Source organism: Sciurus carolinensis, chromosome 11, assembly GCF_902686445.1.
Source record: "Sciurus carolinensis chromosome 11, mSciCar1.2, whole genome shotgun sequence".
Taxonomy (NCBI): Eukaryota; Metazoa; Chordata; class Mammalia; order Rodentia; family Sciuridae; genus Sciurus; species Sciurus carolinensis.
This window is the reverse complement of record NC_062223.1, coordinates 30,166,955-30,172,954: the sequence shown is the minus strand read 5'-3', so window position 1 is coordinate 30,172,954 and position 6,000 is coordinate 30,166,955.

Sequence of the window (6,000 nt, the reverse complement as noted above, 5' to 3'; positions counted from 1 at the left end):
CCTATAGGCTTATTGTGGCTCTATAGGTTTCCAAAACCTTTTCTTTAAGGGGAGATCAATATTAGCAGTGCCCAAATAAGACACTCTGCAATTCTAGACCAAATAGCCCCTATGAGGACAATAACAATATTGTCAAAATAAACAGAATGAGTTCAAATATATTCTTCAGTAAAACAAACAGATTTGCAGTAAGGTGTGCAGTTTCTAATAGAGGACAAAGAGGATGCAGAGGGATGTAGAATGTGGCTGTTAATGGAACAAGAAAAGAATATACAGAAGTTCTAGATAATAGAAATGGTGAGAGTGTAATGAAAAGAAATTGGATGTTAGCATGCAAAAAGGAAGAAAGAGACTCTGAGGGAACAGGTAAACAAAAGGAAAAGAGAGCCACAAAAAGTAAAGAAATAAAAACTTAAAATTTTTCAATAAGGAGAAAAAAGAAAATCTACAGTGTAATAGTCATATAGTAATAAAACCTCCCAGTTTTCAGTATCCTGATGCATGAGAGGTACCTGACAATGAGCTTCAAGTCTCCAGCAGGCATCTCGGATGTGATTTGCCCCACATAATGATGGGAGCTATGGCTTCCAGGCTTATCCAAGATGGCCGCTCTGGCTTCCAAATATGTTTCCAAATGGGAAGCTGCAGCTCGGGTTGTGGATGTGGTCAGCTGGAGGTCCTGGAGGTGGGGTGTGTTTGGACAGGCAAGTGTCCTGGAGGTCGGATGTGTTTGGTGTGGTTGTGGATCCTGGAGGCCGGGTGCAATCAGTCAGTCTGGGTTCCCAGTGATAGAATGTAGTCAGTTGGTGTGGAGGTCCTGGCAGCAGGGAGCAGTCATTCGATGTGAGGGCTCCAGCTGCAAGGAGTGATCAGTTGGGCTGAGGGATCCTGGAGCCGGGGCTCAGTCAGTCCACCCAGGGATCCTACGGGACCTGGCTGTTGTCTTAAAATGGCGACAGCCACATGTAATCAAACCTGCTGGAACTGTAACAGTGAACTTCCAGGCAACAACAGGCAGCTGCTACTCCACTGGTGGTCAGCCATCAGTTTGCTGACTGTTGTTGGAAGATCGGGAGGTGAACCTCATGAGTTGGGTGATGGATAGGTATAAGGCAGATGATGGACAGGCCAGAGGCAGGCAAATGGCAGATGACAGGCACTTGACAGTGAGCAATCAAGAAACAGATATCCTCTGCTTGAAACCAGAATTATGGAGTTATAAGGGACATAGCCTCTCTCTAGTCCACCATCTCAGGGCCCTGCTCCTGCTGCGCTGCTCCAGGACCAACTGACAGAAGAGAAAATATTGTTTCATTGAACTTTTCATTACTATTTTGTTTCCTTCTGTTTAGAGACATCATCTTATCCCAGTTAGAATTGTCATTTTCAAATGATGGAAAAGTAACAAATATTGATGTGGGTGTGGGGAAAAGGGAACTCATATCATGTTGGGGAGAATCTACATGAACAAAGCTATAAAGGAGAACAGTACATAGGTTTCCCCAAAAGGTAAAAATAACTTCTCTACTATTCTGCTAGCCCTTTTCTGGGGGTATATCCAAAGGAAAAAACATGTTCATATCTAAGAGATAGCTGAACACTCACGTTTAATGCCACACCATTCAGAATACCTAAGAAATGGAATCTGCCCAGATGCCCATTCACACATGAATGTATATAAATATTAGTACAAATCCACAATAGAAATGTTATTCATACATTAAAAAGATTTATGTCCTATCATATGAAGCCAAAGGGGTGGAACTGGATGTCATTATGCTAAGTGAGATAAGTGAGACACAAATATTACATGCTTTTTATCTCTCAAAAGTTGATGCTAAAGATGGAACAAATGTATAATACTATATGTTATTCTTTCTTTTCTTTATTATTTTTTTTCTTTTTGATACTGAGTATTAACTTTATCAGGGAGGACATTTTGCACTGACCTATATCACAGTCATTCTTAATTTTCATTTTGAGACAGGGTCCCACTCACTAGTTTGCTGAGGCTGGCCTCAAACTAGTTGTCCTTCTGTATCAGCCTCCCTAGTCACTAGGATTATAGATGTGTACCACTTCACCTGGCTATGTCTTTTATTCTTTGTATGATTAATTTTCCATTCTCCCTCTCCATCTTTTCTCTCTTGCTCTGTCTTCTGCTCTACCTGCATTCACTATTCTAGGTTTCTAGCTATTATTGTCTTATAAGAATTCAATTTCCAATTCCCCACCCCTCAGCTTTTGACAACTACTAATTCACTTTCGATGTGTATACATTTACTATATATATTTTATATATGTATATATATAAAATCACACCTTATATGATTTTATTTTTGTTCATTCACTTAGCATGTTTTCAAGGGTCATTGGTACTGAAGCATGTACCAACACTTTATTCCTTTATATGGCTGAATAATATTCTGTTGCGTGAACAAATCACAGTTTGGTTGCAAATTTATCTGGTGAGATCAAGTTGCTTTTATTTGTTAGTGTGCATATAACTATGTGCATTTTACACATTTGTTTGAACACCTGATTTTAATTATTTAGGATGTATTTTTGAAGCAGAATAGCTTTTTCCCTGTAGCTGTACACCATCTAACATTCCCATCACTATAGTACAAGACTTTCAAATACTACACATCCTGAAAACCTGTTTTAAATAAATTTTTATTTAGTACTGGCATCCAGCAAAAATGAATTTATATGTGGTAATTTTTAATTTCCATTCCTTTAATAATTAATGATGTTTACAATACTTTCATATGCTTTTTAGTGATTTTAATCATATTTGGAGAAATGTTTATAGTTGTATAATTCCTTTGTATGTTCTTCAGTTTCTCTTTTTTTCTTTCTTTTTTTTGGGGGGGGGGATGAGGATTGAATTCAAGTGCACTTACCCACTGAACCACATCCCCAGCACTTTTTATGTTTTATTTTGAGACAGGATCTTCCTAAATTGCTCAGGGTTTTGCTAAGTTGTTGAGGCTGGCTTTGAACTTGAAATCCTCCTGACTCAGCCTCCTGAGTCTCTGGGACTAGAGGTGTGTACCACCACACACAGCCCCCCTGTATGCTCTTGATACACCATCATTTTGATGTTTTTATTAGTGAATTATAGTTACATATCATGGTTCATTTTGAAATAATCATGCATACATGAAATATAATTTTCTCCTTTTGAGTCCCTACTCTACTGAACTCCCTTCTATTTTTATGGACTCTGTCCCCCCCCCCCCACCCTACTGATGCCATTTATTTTTCTCTAACACCCACATATGAGAGAAAAACTAGACCTTTAACTTTCTGACTCTGGCTTATTTCACTTAGCCTCATATTCTCCAGTTGTATCCACTTACCTGCAAATGCCACAATTTTGTTCTTCTCTATGGCTGAGTAAAACTCAATTGTGTGTGTATACCATATTTTCTTTATCCATTCACTGCTGATTAGCACCTGGACTGGTTCCATAACTTGGTGGTTGTAATTGTTCTTCTGTGAACATTGGTATGAATGTATTACTATAGTATGATGATTTTTAGAAATAAATCCCAAGTAGTGGGATAGCTGGGTCCTATGGTAGTTCCTTTCAGAGTCTCTTGAGGAATCTCCATACAGCTTTCAAAAATGGTTCTATTAATTTGTAGTCCTAACAACAATGTATGAAAGTTTGATTTTCTCAAATATCTTTGTTAACATTTATTGTTATTTGTATTCTTAATCATTGCCATTCTGACTGCAGGGAGATGAAATCTCAATGAAGTTTTGAATCGCATTTCCCTGATTGTCAAGATTGCCAGGGTTGTTGAATATTTTTGCTAGCATTTGTAGGCCGTATGTATTTCTTCTTTGAGAAATGTTTTTACTTCTATTTTCCATTTATCATGATAGGGTTGTTTATTTGGTGTTAATTTTTTGAGCTCTTTTTTATATTCTGGGTACCAATCTCCTCGGGGAGAAATAGCTGCAAAGCTTTTTCACCCATTCTGTAGGTTCTGTCTTCATGCTCTTAATTTTTTCCTTTGCTTTGCAGAAATTTCTAATTTGATAATGTCCCACTTATTAATTCCTGGTTTTATTTCTTGTACTTTTGAGGTCTTTTTAAGAAAGTTTCAGCCTGCACCAATATGTTGGAGTGTTGACCCTATGTTTTCTTATACAAGTTTTAAAGTTTCTGATCTAATTCCTAGGTCTTTCGTTCAATTTGGTTTGACTTTTGTGCAGGCATGGAGATAAGGATTTAGTTACAGTCTTCTATATATGAATATTAAGTTTTCCTACAGCATTTGTGTAAAAGGCTATCATTTTGTCAGCATATATTTTGGGCATTTTTGTCAAGTATCAGATGACTTTGACTATGCAGTTTGTTTCTTTGTCTTTGTAGGGCAAGCCCAAAACAGCTGTAGTCGTGCTCCCTCATCGAGGTTTCTGGTGGGCTGTTTTCAGGGTATAGTCAAGGTCTCAAACCCTCTAGTCAATATATGTCCTCAAGGTCATCAACACTTCTTGTGAACATGTGCCCACTGATGAAACCGGTTGGCAGTGTGCCTTCTTTGTTGGGTCTGAATATAATAAGACATGTGGAAAGGGCTCAGGGGGAAAAACAAAACTGGCTAGGGGCTGAAGCTGAGGCTGGGAGCTGGTTAGGGTCAATTGCCACCTTCAAAGAAAGCATGTCAACTATCCCAACTGCATCTTGCATCTTCTTCTACTTGCCAGGATCCTGAATCCGTTTCTTGGGTCTGAGCTGTCAAATTGAAAAGAAAAACTTAGAGGAGGAAAAGTTTATTTTGAGCTCTGTTGTAGAGATTTCATTCTATGGTCAGCTGACTTTACTTTTCTGGGCCTGAGATGATGGAGGAAGTGTTGTAGAGAGAAGTTGCTCAGCTTGGAAGCAGAGAGAGAAATAGAGTTGAGGGGAGAGAGTGCACAAGAGAGTGATAGTAAAAACCAGGGACAAGGTATAGTTTAAAACCATACTTGGACTCTTGCCTCCAGTCACACCCTGTTTGCCTAGTGTTACTATCTAGGATTCAATTCAAATTATTAATCCACCAAGTGGATTAATCCACAATTGAGTTTATTGCTCTGATAATCTAATCATTTCACTTCTTAACATTCCTGCAGTGTGTAACACATGAGCTCTTTGGAAAAACATTTATAGATCCAAACGACAGCATGGTTTAATACTTAATTTTTGTAAATATTATTCTATGCTAAGAACATGTATTCTTTGTTAGATGTATAACTTTATATAGACTTTTATATATTTATAATTTTTTGAGTTTTTTTTAATATTCTTTCTACTTGGTGCCAGTTTTACCCATCAGTTTTGGAGATAGGAATATTGAAATCTTCCACTTTGAAGGTGAATTCATTTATTTCCTCAGGTGGGTTTATCTAATATTGTTTCATATATATGAGGCTATATTATTATACAAAAGTATCAGTCAGGGTAGTATAGTGAAAGTGTTATAATTTAAGGAGAGTATAGTAAGCGATCATTTTCAAGTTGTGCAAAGTTATAAGAAACACTCCTGGAAGATGTGATATCCTGGGGTTACTGAGAGTTTGATATGCTAATTATAGGACTGTGATTATTCAGAAAGATGAGGAGATGTGAAAGGAGTGATATAAAAATTGGAAAATAAAATATGTCTGTGGAAGGACTTGCATAGACCTATGAGGTTGGTCTGCTATGAACTAACGAATGTGATTTATATAACCTGTTCCCTTAGTGTCTACTGAATTCTTTCCTTTCTTACTCAAGAGGGATGAAAGGCAGAAAAAAGCAAAAAAAAAAAAAAAAAGAGAAACAAATGAAAATAGGAAAGTATTTACTATATATTGTACAAAAATATGTATTATACATATATAACTAGTAGTCAAATAGTACTATGTATGAATACATAAGAGTGAACATGTGTTCTAAACTTCCAAGGGCATAATAAATGTTGAGAAATTAGTTTGAAATGTTTATGTAATGGCAATGAC